General features: G+C 37.2%; 1 protein-coding gene and 1 pseudogene across 5 annotated transcripts in view; both read left to right on the forward strand.

Moving 5' to 3' along the window:
* The window catches only part of EDA (ectodysplasin A), a 416255-nt gene that overhangs the window by 115053 nt on the left and 284634 nt on the right, over positions 1–16568 (forward strand). The window lies entirely within an intron of this gene.
* LOC102967000 lies at positions 9048–10330 on the forward strand (annotated as a pseudogene).

Here is a 16568-nt window from a genome sequence, read left to right on the forward strand (position 1 = left end):
TACTCTGAAGTCCTGTGCTTCCCATAAGACTTGGAATTATTACTGGAATTTTTGGTCATAGCATAGCTATCTAATGCATGCCTCTACTTCATGAACTCTTAAAGTCAATGTCATAAAGATACTCCAGCATGTCTTTGTACCCCAAAGGTTAACAGGGGAAACAAAGTAATTAAAGGTCTTGTGTTAGATAAGATTTTGATGAAAGAATGCAAGAAGCTAAAGAAGTGCTATGAACTCAACCCCTGAATGGTATCCACACATGGGTTTTACTAGCCAGCAGGTGATCTTCAAGAAAAGAGGATTGTAAAAGGTTAAGCAAAAAGACTTTGTAGTCATTGTGGTTGGGGGGGTGGGAGGATAGTGCTGCTAGGTGCTTTATATACTTCTGATCCTCATAAAAGTGCTTTAAAATAGATGATATCACCCTATTTCTGTATAAATAACTTAAAACCTAATAACTTGCTTCAGTGTATAAGCTGGTATATTCTTGTAGAATTTGGCAGTGAGCCCTCAGATCTGCATACTCTATAGTCCATGATCTTTTTTTCCTCTCTCACTCTGCCTAAAGTGGCATCCACATAGCACCAACCCTGTGAGTAGCTTCTCTTTCTCCCTGCTAGGGTCTTCTGGATCATTTTTCAATGAATGTGTTTTCCCATCACTTAATTATTGTTTCACTGGAGAGCTATGTAGGATTGTTTACATCACACGTAATTCATCTGGAGTCTATGAAGGGCAGGAATGGGGATATTTGAGCAGTTCTCACATTCTGATTAACATCTTCAGTTTCTATGCTTTACCTTGAATTGTGTCAGCTTGTGATAATACTCATTATCTCACACTGATCACAAGTTCCATTGAGTAGCTATGTTTTCAATTGATAAAACCTAAAAAATGATTAATTAATAAATGCCATTTGTCTATGAGGTTAAAACTTTCAGAAATGGGGTCTTTTATGGGGGGCGGGGAATAGAGTAAAGAAAAAACTTGATGGAAAGGTTTAGAAGCCATTGCACCAATAGATCAGCAGTTCTTGGAGTTAGTTAATGCTATTTAAAATTGGTGATCTTCCTAGCTAATGGTTCTGCCTCCTGTCTTTCATTAACTTTTAATCAGAGCTATCAAAAAGAAAAAAACCCAAATACATGGCATTGATCTCTCAAATCTTTTGATTTTGGCTCCCCTTTGCTCTAGAGCATCAAAGTAGTCGTTGCTCATTAAGAAGGAAGAAACCTCACAACCTCACTGATGGAATTGACTTACCAGTGTTCCAAAACATGGAGTACCCCAGAAACATTCAGTCATAGAAGCTAAATTATGAAAACCAAGATCTACTCCTCTCTTCCTTTCCCTTTCCCCATTCATTCTGTCATTGTTTTTTTTTTCATTCTCTTTCTTCTGTTGTCTCTCATCCTCTCTCTCTCTCTCATTCTCTGTCTCCCCTGTAATTCTCTTTGTCCCTTGTTCTGTCTCCCCCATTATTTGTATTGTAGCTGCCTCTACTTTATGTAAACACTAAGCAAGAAGCATGTTTGCTTCAGGTTGTCATGGAAATGTTGCAAGTGGGCCTTTTAAGGAAACTGTCCTCTTACATTAGTGAAATCACCCAGATCTTCTAAGGTTGGTAATTTAGGGACATTTTCTACATAGAGATTACAGTTCAGGACTCCGAAGATCAGCCACCACTCCCAACCTGAACTTCCGTTCTCCTGTATCTAGTTTTCTTCCTATTATGTCTTCTAAGAGATTTGGGTATAATTTTAATAAGGGAAAGGATGGATTTCTTCAGACTTCTATTATGATTTAAAATTCTTTTCAGCCTACAAGACATATTTTGTGACTTCCAGTATGCTCTTTTTCAGAGCAGAAACGAGGGTACAAGTTGGAGTCTTGGGGATACAAAATCTGGCTTGGAGTGGGAGCAAAAAAAGTGGAGTGAGGAGAGAAAAAAAAGTCTTAAGTCTGACAAGGAGAGGCAGACAGGAAAAGAAGAGGTTCCTCTCCCCTCTTTTGCCACCAGAAAGAAAATTGAAGAGAGGCACCACGTCTGGATGAAGAAAGGGGGAGACAGGCAACAAATTTCAAAAATAGTTAAGAAAATGTCAGATGGTAATCAATACGAAGAAGTACAGAATCCACATAATAAAATAAAGATAAATAATGATGAGAAAGATAGTTATGATAGGATGGTTAGAAGGCATGTTGGAGGAGATAACATTTAAACTGAGCCTTATCGAGGAGACAAATCTAGCCACACAAAGAGCCAGGAGAGAACAACTGCTACAGGTAAAGGAAAAGGTGAGTTCAAAAGCCCTGAGATTAGGAAGAGTTTGGTCTTTCTTAGAACCCAAGGGAAAATATGAGTAGTGTGAAACATCAGCAGAGGCCAGATTATTCAGAGTGGCTTTTATAGGCCATCGTAAGCAATTTGGATTTGTTCTGAGGTTAGTGGGAGGCCACCAGAAAATTTTAAGGAGGAATGCGATTGATCAGATTGTACTTTAAAAAGATTACTGTCTACAGAGTGGACATTGGATTGTGGGAAGTCAAGAGTGGAAGCCAGGACACTATTTAGGAGGATGAGGTTTTTGGAGGTGACAGTGGGGTTTGTGGAGTCTGGAGCCAATGGCAAGAAAGAATTCTTGAAGATGTCTTTGATGCAAAAAAGGTGATTTTATTGAAACATGGAGACAGGAGCTGTGGCCAGGAAGAGCTTCCCTGGGACCTTGAGGAGAGACTGGTTATATACTATGACATTGGGGGAGGTAAAGTCCAGGGGACGTTTCCAGGGAGATTTTCACATGCTAAAGAAAACTCACAGGATACTGGAGGCCTAGCTATTGTCAAGCTAAGGTGGTTTCCCTCTAGCAAAGCATTAGCATTAAGACAGTAGGGAGTTCTAGAGAAACATTTTACTCTGCCAGCCTCAAGTATTTGTCAATGGGCTGCAGGTTATAAGGAAATTTAGTTCTCTGTGTCATTTCCTTCTGCCTTTGTTCCCCACAGCACTATGGAGAGGTGATGGAGACTTAGTTCCTGCAGGACTTTGATCTCTAAGGGTTAACCATTTGTTTTTCCCCTTTTCTTTGTTTTTGGGCAGCCAGGAGTGTGGAGGAATGTCAAGCATATCCCCCCTGGTTGTTTGTGTGTGTGGGGGGGAGGTGTTTGTGCCCTGTCAGCTTGCCTTGACTTCCCTCATCAAGGAGGCAACTATTTTTGTCCTAGGGAGAGATAATGTATGTGGTCTTAGTTTAAGATGATAAGGATGGAGAATGAGAGAAGTGGGAGGATTTGAGTTATAATTTGAAGATAGAGTCAACAGGGCTTGCTGATAGATTGGATATGGAGATAGAGGAAAGGAAAAAATTAAGGCTTTCCTGTCTTTCTAGTTTTAGTATTTTGGGGAACTCAAAATAGGTGTTGGAAAGGTGGTCGTCAGGATTAACAGGTGAGACAGTGATTTTGAAAAGTAGAAGCCCAAATGAGACTGACAGAGACTAGGAATTGATAGACTAACAGCAGTCACGTCAACAGCTACCATGCCAGTAAGGAGGGCAAATATAGGAGGATGAAAGCCCCTTGGAGGAGACTGATGGTAGGAAGTTCCTTAGCCTATGCCTGTGTTGGGGGGAGCATTTAGGTGGTACAAGAAAGAATTGGAAAGCTTGGAGATTCAGTATTTGAGTGGGGTTGGGGGGGGGGAGTTTGATGTCTCCTTTTGCCTTCATTGTGATTCAAATATTTTAATTTTAGCCCTCAGGCTACTGAGCTCCATAGAAACACCTGTTAAGCTTATAATAGAAAAATCTTTGGAAATGAAAAACACAGTCTTCTGTTTACAAAAGAGTTGATTAGGTAAAGGCAGAGAAATAAGATGATTTGCAAAGTTCTGTATCTGCCCATCTCCAGGGGTATGCAAAGTTATATATTACTAAGGACTGTGCTAAAAAGGCCTGTCATGTGATACTTGTAAGTGTTATCATTGGTTATGCTGGTTGCCTTTAAGGAATTACAGTTTTGATACTATTACATTAAAAAAAAAGCAGAGCGGGGCGCCTGGGTGGCTCAGTCGGCTAAGCGGCCGACTTGGGCTCAGGTCATGATCTCGCGGTCCGTGAGTTTGAGCCCCGCGTTGGGCTCTGTGCTGATGGCTCAGAGCCTGGAGCCCGTTTCAGATTCTGTGTCTCCCTCTCTCTCTGCCCCTCCCCCGTTCATGCTCTGTCTCTCTCTGTCTCAAAAATAAATAAATGTTAAAAAAATTAATAAAAAAAAAAGCAGAGGATCTTTAGGGTAATTGATAAACCAACAACCATTATTTGACTGTATCCTTTGTGAAGACAGCATAGTATAGTAGCTAAAGGCATGGATTCTTGAGATGCCTGGATTCAAAGCTCTGTTCCACCATTTACTTGCAGCATTATTTTGGGTCAATTAACCTTCTCTAAGCCTAAGTTATTATGTATGCAGTGAAGATAATGGAACTTCCCTTATAAGGTTGTGTTGATGATTAGATGTATTGATATTTATAAAATGCTTAAAACAACATCCATATTAGTGTTTGTTAAATAACATAAAATAAACAAGCACTTGGATAGGAGGATTATCAATAAATATAAGACTGGCCCTAAATACTGGGTCATTGGGTAGAGTAGGCAGGACAAAAAATAAAAGCAACTTACTGGGAGTTGAGACACAGGTTTAGAGTCGCTTTGAAGTAGGACCAGGGGTGCCTGTTATGACTTGATTAGTCTTTTTCTGGCTACAAGACAGGAACTAATGTAGACCTCTTAAGGCCTGGAGATAGGGGAAGAATCCCTAGATTCTGTAAGAACGTTGAACTGTATACAAGCAATAGAAACAATGCCATGCTGACATTAGGTCTAATAGAATATTAGTCCCTGAAAATCACCATTTTACCAAAGCTAAATATAACTCCCAATGTGTCCATTAAAAAACAATTCCACTCTAGAGGTTTCTTTTTCTTCTTTCTTTCTTTCTTTCTTTGTTACTTTGTTTCTTTCTTTCTTTCTTTCTTGGAAGAGATGGAGCTATCACTTCTGTAATGAGAAAGGGTGAAGTAAAAAAAACTTTGATAATTTATTTTTCTCTTGAAGAAGTGACCTCAAAGTTTTTATTGCTATACATAATTTTTTCTTTAACCAAAACATTTTCTCCTTCCTCCCATTTTATCTCAAGTATTCCCATCCAAAAGACATAATGGCATTCTTTGTATATTATACTGAGTGGTGCTTTGTGAGCATCAAATGGCAAAAGTCAGCATCTCTGGATGGATCAGGATAATAATTATAAGTGGCACATTTATCTTATTCCATCTGTGGAGTTCACAGAGTTAAGGCCCTTTTTAGAGTTATAGGGCTACATGGGTTTAGAGAGGTCTCATCCATCTTCCTCCTTCTAGTCTTAACTCTACTTAAACCTTTCTAGAAAGATGAATCCTTTATTTTTAAGGGGCCCCGGGAATGAAATTTTTCATGATCCTTTTTTTTAATTTTTAAAATTTTTATTTAGTTTTGAGAGAGAGAGAGAGAGAGTGTGTGTGAGCAGGTAAGGGGCAGAGAGAGAGGGAGGCACAGAATCCAAAGCAGGCTCCAGGCTCTGAGCTGTCAGCACAGATCCTGTCTTGGGGCTCAAACTCATGAACTGTGAGATCATGACCTGAGAGAAGTTGGACCCTTAAGCTACTGAGCCACCCAGGTGCCCCTGTAAGATCCTTTAAGTCCTTTAAGTCACAGATATAGATGCAAATGCCTCAACAAAATATTAGCACTGAATCCAACAACATATTTAAAAAATCATACAATAAGATTAAGTGGGATTTCTTCCCAGGATGCAAGTGTGCTTCAGTATTCACAAAAAACCAACGTGATATGTCACATCAATAAGAGAAAAGATGAAAATCTTATGATCACTTCAATAGATGCAGAAAAAGCATTTGACAAAGCATAACATCCATGCATAATTAAAGCCCCCTGCAAAGCAGGTCTAGAGGGAATGTATTTCAACATAATAAAGGCCTTATATGAAAAACAGACAAGAGGTGTTCCTGGGTGGCTGAGTCAGTTAAGCCTCCAACTTCGGCTCAGGTCATGATCTCAAGGTTCAGGGTTTGAGCCCCTCATCGGGCTCTGAGCTGTCGGGCTCTGTGCTGACAGCTCAGAGCCTGGAACCTGCTTCGGATTCTGTGTCTCCTTCTCTCTCTGCCCCTCCCCTGCTTATGCTTTGTCTCTCTCTGTCTCTCAAAAATAAATAAACGTTAAAAAAAAACAGACATTATACTCAAGGGGTAAAAACTGAGAGCCTTTACTCTAAGGTCATGAACAATACAGGAATGTCCACTCTCACCACTTTTCTTCAACATCATACTTGAAGTCCTAGCCACAGTAATAAGACAACATAAAGCAATAAAAGGCATACAAGTTGGTAAAAAGAAGTATATATGCATTTGACATGTGATTATATATAGAAAACCCAAAAGACTCTACCAAAAAACGACTAAACTGATAAATGACTTCAGTAAAGTTGCAAGATATAAAATCAATGTACAGACATCTGCTGCATTCCTATACCAATAATGAAGCAACAGAAAGAGAAATTAAGACAGCAGTCCCATTTACAATTATACCGAAAACAATAAAATACCTAGGGATAAACCTAACTAAAGAGGTGAAAGACCTGTACTCTGAACAGTATAAAACCCTGATGAAAAAATTGAATATAACACAAAGAAATGGAAAGACATTCCATCTATACTCCTGGATTGGAAGAACAGATATTGTTAAAATGTCTGTACTCCCCAAAGCAATCTGTACATTTAATTTAATCCATATCAAAATACCAGCAGAATTTTTAACTGAGATAGAATAAGCAACCATAAAATTTGTAAAGACCTCAAATAGCCAAATCAACATTGAAAAAGAAAAGCAAAGCTGGGAGCACTTGGGTGGCTCAGTTGGTTGAATGTCTGACTCTTGATTTCAGCTTAGGTCATGGCCCAGGGTCATGAGATCAAGCCTGGGAAAATTAAACAATTAAAAAAGAAAACAAAAGCTGGAGACATCAGGATTCTGGGTTTCAAGTTATATTACAAAGTTGTAGTAACCAAAGCAGTATGCTGCTGGCACAAAAATAGACACATAGATAAATGAAACAGAATAGAAAACCCAGAAATGAACCCACAATTATATGGTCAATTAATCTTCATTAATGAGGAATGAATATCCAATGGAAAAAAGACAGTCTCTTCAACAAAGAATGTTGGGAAAATTGAATAGCCACATGCAAAAGAATGAAGTTGGACCACATACAAACATAAACTCAAAATAGAGTAAGGACCTAAATGTGAGACCCGTAATCATAAAAATCCTTGAAGAGAACACAGATAGTAATCTCTCTGATATTGGCAGGCAGTGGCAACATTTTTCTAGATATGTCTCCTGGGGCAAGGGAAATAAAAGCAAAAATAAACTATTGGGACTACATCAAGATTAAGAAAAAAGCTTCTGCACAGCAAAGGAAACATTGAACAGAACTAAAATGAAGCTACTGGCTGGGAGAAGATATTTGCAAATGACGTGTTTAATAAAATGTTCATATCCAAAATATATAAAGAACTGATGAAAGTTGACATCCAAAACACAAATAATCCAATTACAAAATGGGCATAAGACATGAATAGACATTTCTTCAAAGAAAACATACAGATGGCCAACAGACACATGAAAAGATGCTCAACATCATTCACCATCAGTGAAATACAAATTAAAATTACAATTAGATATCACCTCATGCCTGTCAGAATGGCTAAAATCAAAATCACAAGAAACGACAATGTGGAGAAAAAGGAACCCTGTGCACTGTTGGTTGGAACACAAACTTGTACAGCCACTCTGGAATATAGTATGGAGTTTCCTCAAGAAGTGAGAAATAGAACTGCCCTGCAATCCAGCAATTGCACTACTGTGATTTCATCCAATAAAACCCCCCACTAATTAATTAATTTTTATTTATTTATTTTGAGAGAGAGAGAATGCAAGAATGAGTGGGGGAGGGGCAGAAAGATAAGGAGTGAGAGAATCCCAAGCAGGCTCTGTGGTTGATTCCCATGAACCATGAGATCATGACCTAACCCAAAACTTCAGATGTGTAACCAACTGAGCCACTAGGTGCCCCCAAAAACACTAATTCAAAGGGACACGTGCACTCCTATGTTTACTGTAGCATTATTTACAATAGCCAAACTATGGAAGCAGTCCAAGTGTACACTGATAGATCAATGGATAAAGAAGTGGTATATATATATACAATGGAATATTATTCAGCAATGGAAATGAACCAAATCTTTACATTTGCAACTATATGGATAGAGCTAGAGACTAATGCTGAATGAAGTAAGTCAAAGAAAGACAAATACCATATAATCTCACTCATATATGGAATTTAAGAAATAAATGAGTAAAGGGAAAATGAGACACACCAAGAAACAGACTCTTTACTATAGAAAACAAACTGATGGTTACCAGAGGGAAGGGTGTAGGGGATTGAGGGTAATAGGAGATGAGGAGTAAAGAGTAGACTTATGATGCAAAAAAATTTTAATGTCATTTAAAAAATAAAGGCTAAACAGATGACCCAGTAATTCCACTCTTAGTTATATACTTCAGAAATCAAAACATATGTCCACACAAAAACTTTACAAAGAATTTCATAGAAGCATAATTCATGATAGCCAAAAAGTGGAAACAACCTAACTGTTCAGCAACAGATGACTGGGTAAACAAATTGTGATGTCACCATACAATGGATTATTATTTGTTTATAAAAGGGAATGAAATTCTGATACATGCTACAACATGGATGAATCTTGAAACATTATGCTAAGTAAAAGACACTAGTCAAAAAGACTAAGTAGTGTATTATTCCTTTATGAAATATCCAGAATAGACCATTTCATACAGACAGAAAAGTAGATCAGTAATTAAGGCAGGAACAGGGATGAGGGTTGCAGCAAAAATGAGGAATGACTTGCTAATGAGTGAAGGGTTTCTTTCTGGGATGTTAAAAGTACTTACAAATTAGATTGTGGTGATGACTGTACAAATCTATGATTGTACTGAAATGTATGAACTATAAATAGGTGAATTTTATGGTATATGAAGCCAATCACAATAAAAGCTGTTTAAAAAAGAAAAGAAAAAGGAAGAAAAGACTAAATGGAGAAGCCACTTGGAGAGAAGAGGACCTGGAACTACATGCAGAAAGAGAGATGCCCCACCCTCCCATCATTTAAATCAAGCCTTTACAGAACTCCAGCCCCAGCCACCAAGTACTGCAACTATACAAGAGAACCAGAGGCAAGATTTGCAGAACTGCTCAGCTGAGTCAAATCTTCATACATAGCTATGGAAGCTAATAAAGTGGGTATTATTTTAAGCCACTAAGTTTGGGGGTAGTTTGTTATACGTTGATAAATAACCAAAATAGCCACTTGGGAAAAGATACCACAGAGTCCAAATCGGTCAGAGATCTAAATGCAAATCTTGAAGCAACAGAAGAATTAGAAGAAAATATGGGTAGATTCTTCTATAATCTGTGTATGGGGAGAAATCTTTCTAATTACATCTCAAAATGAAGATGCAATAAAATAAAATATTTACACATTTAATTACTTAAAAAAAATTAAGTCTTTGCTGGACAAAAGGTCCATTAAAAAATAAATAAAGGGGGAGATGCTGCAAACCAGGGACCCAGAACTGCTCAGAGGCAGTGAATAAATGCTCTTCAAGCCTGCAATAAAAAATGGCCTCCAATAAAACTACATTGCAAAAATTGGGAAAGAAATAGAATGAGAAGAGAAAAAAAGTAAGAGGCAGAGCCTGAAGAAAAGTACTGAAATGTACTGAAATGATATGTAGTGAATGGGAAGGTGGAGTATTTCCTTAAGTGAAAGGGATTTACAAATGCTGGCAATACTTGGGAACCTGAAAAAAATTTAGATTGTCCAGAATTAATTTAAGTATTTCCTTAATTTTCAAAAAACTGACAAAGAAAAAGATTGTACGAAAAGAAAATCTGTATCTGACAATCTAATGATAGCAAATCAAAGGAGAAAAAAGATGCTGCTGATAAATCCTGAATGAATAATTGGTGCCACAGGCAGCAGTGGAGAATTAATGTTTCTCATGAAATGGAAAGAGATGAGGTAGACATGGTGCTGGCAAAAGAGGCAAACATCAAATGTCCTCAAATTGTAATTGCTTTTTATGAGGACAGACTAAGGTGGCATTTTTGTTTAGAAGATGATGCTCAATAACTTTATATATATATATATATATATATATATATATATATATATATAATCATATATATGTATATATAATCATATATATATATATATATATATATATATATATATATATATAATCTGGGTTTTGGGTTTTTTTTATGTTTATGTATTTTTGAGAGAGAGAGAGACAACAAGAGTGCTAGTGGGGATGGGGCAGAGAGAGAGGGAGATAACAGAATCCAAAGGAGGCTCCAAGTTCTGAGCTGTCAGCACAGAGCTCAAAGTGGGTCTCAAATTTGTGGACAGAGGAGAGATCATGACCTGAGCCAAAGTTGGATGCTTAACCTACTGAGCCACTAAGGTGCTCCTGGGTTTTGGTTTTTTGATTTATTAGTGTGAAGAAATAATATTCTAATAAAAATCAACTTTGATAGGTTCAATTTGAAGTAGTATTGGAGGAGTTGTTGTTTTCCAGTCTATATCTCTGGTTACTTTGAAACAATGAAAGTTTTCTGTAGTTGATTCCTTCATCAGAAAAGAATATTTCAGACCATGGGAAAATGTTTAGAGTCATTACTCAATCAGAATTTGTGTTTTACGGGGCACCTGGGTGGCTCAGTCATTTGAGCATCTGACTGCATCCCAGGTCATGATCTCACAGTTCATGAGTTTGAGCCCTGCGTAGGGCTCTGTGCTGACAGCTCAGAGCCTGGAGCCTGTTTCTTATTCTGTGTCTCTCATTCTCACTGCCCCTCCCCCACTCGCACTCTGTCTCAAAAATAAATAAACATTAAATAAAAAAAGAATTTGTGTTTTACTCCCATATGCCTAAGGGCCATCTGGGTTTTTGCTTATTTGTGGTTGTTTTTGTGTGTATACATAAAAATACAAACGTAAATGGTTTCCTTTCCTTTCCTTTTTTTTGGACATTCACCAAAACAAAAACAGCATTTCATAATCATGGCTAAGCCCATGTTTCTGGATGCTGTCATTTTCAGCAACCTAGGAAATGAATCACTTAAAGTTAAATTGAAATTTTTCCTGAAGCCTTAACTTTTCAAATTTTGTAATTAATTGGACAATTTAAATATATTGTAAACAATTTAAACAGAACAATTTAAAAGCAGCCATATCAGAATCCATTTCCATATCTAGAGTGATATAAATGCAAGTTTATTTGCAAGATCCTGAAAGGAAAATTTTATCACTACCAACAACCTCCCCACGCAAATGAGAAAACTAGACAAATCCTTGTTTGTTTTAATTAGGTAAGTGAAAGTTAGTTAATGGACATTAAAGGTTCCTTCTACTGAACCATTCCTTTTCAAGAAGTGGAAATCTTTGTGCTGTATTGACTAAAAGATCATGATTCATGGAATGTCTAAGACATTCTTCATGGAAACCTAATCATAATCAGATATTGGCAATTTAGGACCTGCTGGAATAAATGGGTCGACAAACTTTTGTATTCTAAATTCTTTGAGTTGCGTGTTTTTTCTTTACCCCAAATTCTTCCTTACATGTAGGCTCAGTCTTAGTATTTGAGTTACTGGTTCAGCAGAAACCAGGAAACACACTAACTTTGTAATAATCAGAATGTTATCCAACTATGTATTGTTAACTTTATTGTAAATACTGGTAAATGGTGGTCAATAAATAGTTTTATATTCTTTTAAAATAAATAAAGGGCCCCTGGGAATGAAATTTTGTAACCTCCTTCTAAGTCATTTCTGTGTTTAGGACTTTCACTGTTCAGGACATCTTTCCTTTTATCCAAGTAAAATCCTATTACAAAGACAAAGATATTTCCATACCATCTTGGAGGCTCTATAGTAATGGTGCTTTGTTTGCAGTGACTATAGTGGACTACATTACTACAAATAAACCTATAGAAGAAAATGGTTTTTGGGGGCCCTGATTTTGTAACAGCTTGTTTATAATACAAATATCTGGTTTTATGTCTGCTTTGTGTAAGGAAGAAGAGTAGAAAACTCTAGAAGAGGTGTGAGAGGTTTGCTTTGTAAACTTCCCTAGTTACTGGTAGGTTGTGATCATGTGCTAATTTACCATTAACAGCATGAAGTGAGCTCTCTCATTTTCTGGTCCTGTGGGTTAAGAATGTGATTTCTAGCAATACACCAATTATTTTAAAAAATCACAGTCAAACCAGAGGAATGGGAGGGTTAGTTTAAGGGAGAACAATTGGTAGTGAACTCTTACTTGCATTTCACATGAGTCCCCTTTCTCTTTCCCAGTATGTGTTAGTCTCCTGGTCCTTTTGATTTTCTAATTTTTATGAATGTAGCCCATGAGAAATTCCTGGTAGATGCTGCTAAATTCAGAAGAAATAAGTTAAGCTATGTCTCCTTAGTTATTAAAGGGTTTGCTGCAAATAATTTATTAATTAAGGAGAGTGCTAACCAAACTTGGTTGGTCAAGTGCACAGTTAACATTTATTTAGCCAACTTAATTCCAAAGTTGAACATGAAATCGCCTTTTTTTTTTTTGAGTAGTATTGATTGTATGATCCTGAGTATTCAAGGTTAAAGCATGTTCATCCAATGCATCTCTTTTAGGAGGTAGAACGTTATCATCTGGTATACATTTGACTTATTGTAGTCTAGAGTTCTTTCCTTATAATGAAAAGATATTCTAACTTCATCCCAGCAGATACTATGTTAGCTGCTTAACAGAAACATGTCCATAAGGAAGAAACTCTTACACTCTTCATTCTGCCTGGAGGGGCACTGCAAAGCATTACAAACAGAAAGCTGAAATTTCATAATAAAGCTATTGTAGATAAGGTGTTAAGGTATCACTTTAATCCAAATTTTAATCATCTGGACTTCACCTGTCACATATTTTCTATTAGCCACACACCTGTGAAATGCTCACTAAGGGGCATTGGAGATAGGATCTACACCTGTCCTGATATGTTTTCACTGCCAGGATTTGATGGATCTTTGTGCAAAGATCTCCATATGGGCTGTCTCTCTATGGGATAAACTCTTTATGTGGCTACAGATATAAACTTAATAGCATTTTTTGGCTATGGAGCCATAATTCTCAAGCAATTTATTTGCATTTTTGTTGTATATCACTCAGAAGTAGGGTTTATACTGAAATGTCCTTTAGATGCTAAAATAATTCATGTTTGTATCCTTCCAGTTCTACTACATGCTCTTCTTTGGAAGTTTTCTTTAAGACTACTTGCAAATGTCGGGTACAGTGTTTAAAAGGTGTCCATCTCCATGTGTATACACAAAGAGTAAGGATTAGGCATTGTGATTCATCCAGATAATTGAGCATAAGCCAAAAATTCCTGTGGGGTGGAGAGTAAAACTGTTGCCCATGAACTGGATGAAATACGGACCTTGTATGAAAGCTCCAATGACATGAACTAGATTTTCACAGTGAAAGAAGATTCAGTGCCAAGGGATTACTCCTGTATACTTTGTAAGAGCTAGTTGACAATCACAGTTTATGGAGTATTCTTGTTTGCTTGCTCCTTCCCTCTTCCATTGCCCACATTTGGGCTTTTTCACTGTTTCTTAGACCTAGGAACAGCATCTATATTGAGCAAATATATTTTGAGCAAAAGTTTCAGACAAGTTTGTCACACACAAAAAAGGTAGAGACATCTTTCTCTCCATGTTGATAACTTATGAAACTAATTGCTGAAGGGGATTTGGGATATATCTGACTCTTGGTTCCACACAACAATTTATGTACTGTCCGATCTATTTATCCTCCAATACATTTTGATTTTTTAAAAAATTTTTTAATGTTTATTTATTTTTTGAAAGAGAATCTGAGCGTGGCGAGGGGCAGAGAGAGAGGGAGACACAGAATCCAAAGCTAGCTTCAGGCTCTGAGCTGTCAGTATAGAACCTGATGTGGGGCTTGAACTCATGAACCATGAGATCATGACCTGAGCCAAAGGTGGACACTTAACTGACTGAGCCACCTAGGCAACCCTAATGCATTTTGGTTTTTTAACTTTATGTTAAGTCATTAAATATTTGCATTAATTGAAAAAATGGAATTTATTATGCAGTAACTCTGTGTATCTTAAATTGTCTTTCCCCTCTGTTTGTTTTAGGGAAATTAATGACTTTATTTTTTTTGCCAGCATTGTTCCCCTGATACAGCATTGTAACTAATGATAGCTGGAATATATTCAATTCCAGGTGGACTGTTGTCATTTTTCTGTACAGCAGGAGTGAATAAGATTATCTGTAGATTAGCCAGAAGGAAAATGGCTTTGTATTTTGCCTTTGTAGCAGACTATTGGAAGGTATTTAATTTGATATTGTTATCTGTAAGAAATAGAATAAAGCAGGATGAAGCATGTACATTCAAATGTGTAGCTTATCGCACTCTTGAAAGCAGAAAGTGCTAATTTTTTACTTTAAAAAATTCTGGAAGAGGGCCCCAAATAATTCAGTGGAAGAAAAATGATGGCCAAGTGAAATCACATGACTAAGTAGATAATTCCAGTGAAACCCAGGAAGAACCGCATTAGTGATAGTCTGTAAGTATACACAGTACTTTACAATAGGTTGATTGCACTAAACAAAGAAGAAAATCCTTTCACTGAGGAGCTTACAGTCTAAAGATACAAGTTGGTGCAGCACAATATAAAATGAGAAGAGTAAATGAGCCCCATAGTGGGTGGTCTTCATAACTGAAATGCTTAAAAAATAAATGCCTTTTTAGAAAGGTAGAGGTTTGAGAGGGAATGGTCTGGGCGTGCAAAGAAGTGGAAAGCTATTCTTTGGGGCTGGAAGATGAGGACAAGGAAAGGAGGGTTGGATCCTATGTCTAAAAAGAGGCTCAAAATAAGAATGGGTAAAGAGATCAGACTAACATTGGCATGATAGAGCTTGGTGATTTAAAGAACAAGATGAAATGCCAGTAGAGAAGGATTTAGAGAGAGGGGACAAACAACATACCATACGACTTTCTATTACAGCATGTACCACATCTTTAATAACCCAGATATGGAGAATGCTGCTTGAAACAGCTTCTTGCCAATGTGAATGGCTTCTACAACAAAGAATAGTCCGGAATGGTCCCATTGAGATACTGTATGTGAAAGGGGTTTGTAAGCAGCAAAGCAGTACAAATGTAAGTCATCATCATATTCTGTTTAGCTTTGACTTCATTACATTTTCGTTTAGTAATATATTTTAAGACAAAAGGTTAGCAGTAGAACTTATTTTCAGAGATGTTGTCAAGAATAGATTTCTTACTGTAAATGTTTCATTTGTTTCTCTGTTAGCTTATTACAAATGCTGATAGTAAATGTTCCCCAAATGGTTCTCTCTAGTTTTCTTACAATTGAACTGATACCTTTACATCAGTGAAGATCATTCTCATCCTCATTCCTGCTCCCTCTCTTGCTACCCAGTCTTTTTTCCACCTTTGTTCATATGGTCATGTAGTGTTTTAAGTCTCACAATATCATTTTATACTCTACCTCATTCTAACAGGATTTGAGTTGGTTTACTGAGAAACTAATACAATGACAGGATGAACAAATTGACAAAGAAATTTATGTGAAGGGAAAATAAATGTAAGAAACTGAAATGAGGCCACAATAAGGACTTTTTTTTTTTTTGAGAAAGCGAGTGAGAGAGAGAAGGGGAGAGGGGAAGAGAGAGAAAGAATCTCAAGTAGGCTCCGTGCACAACGTGGAGCCTGACACGAGGCTTGATCCCTTGACCCTGGGATCATAACCTGAGCAGAAATCAACCAACTGAGCCACCCAGGCACCCCAGTAAGGTTTTAACTAAGTACACAGCATTGGGGACTTTATAGTTGTAATCTAAGTTTGGCTCTGAGTGTCTTAGCAGACGAAGAGGGAAATATTCACTATAAGATATGCAGAGATTCTTGACATTAAAATGAACCAATTTCTCAGAAGAAGCAAGCACAGATTTTTTTGAGACCTCTGAGAAATTCTTCCCATGGATTTTTATGAATGCCAGTTTGGTGATTTTGGATTTTATCCTGAAGGCACTGGGAAGTCAGTGAAAGCTTTTGATCCAGGGGATGACCTACTTGAAGCTGTCTTTAGAACAGCTATAAGAAAGTTTCCTTAACTAGAAACTAGATACAAGAAACTAGATATAAGAAAACCAGTTAGAGATGATCTCTGAGGGTCTGGAAAAGGATGCATCCAAGTGAATGGAAGGCAAAGGAAAGCTATAGGAGGGGTTAAAGAGGTGGCCAAGGTCATTACTTAGATATGAATGGAAAG

This window comes from Panthera tigris, chromosome X (genome assembly GCF_018350195.1).
Source record: "Panthera tigris isolate Pti1 chromosome X, P.tigris_Pti1_mat1.1, whole genome shotgun sequence".
NCBI classification, from domain to species: Eukaryota; Metazoa; Chordata; class Mammalia; order Carnivora; family Felidae; genus Panthera; species Panthera tigris.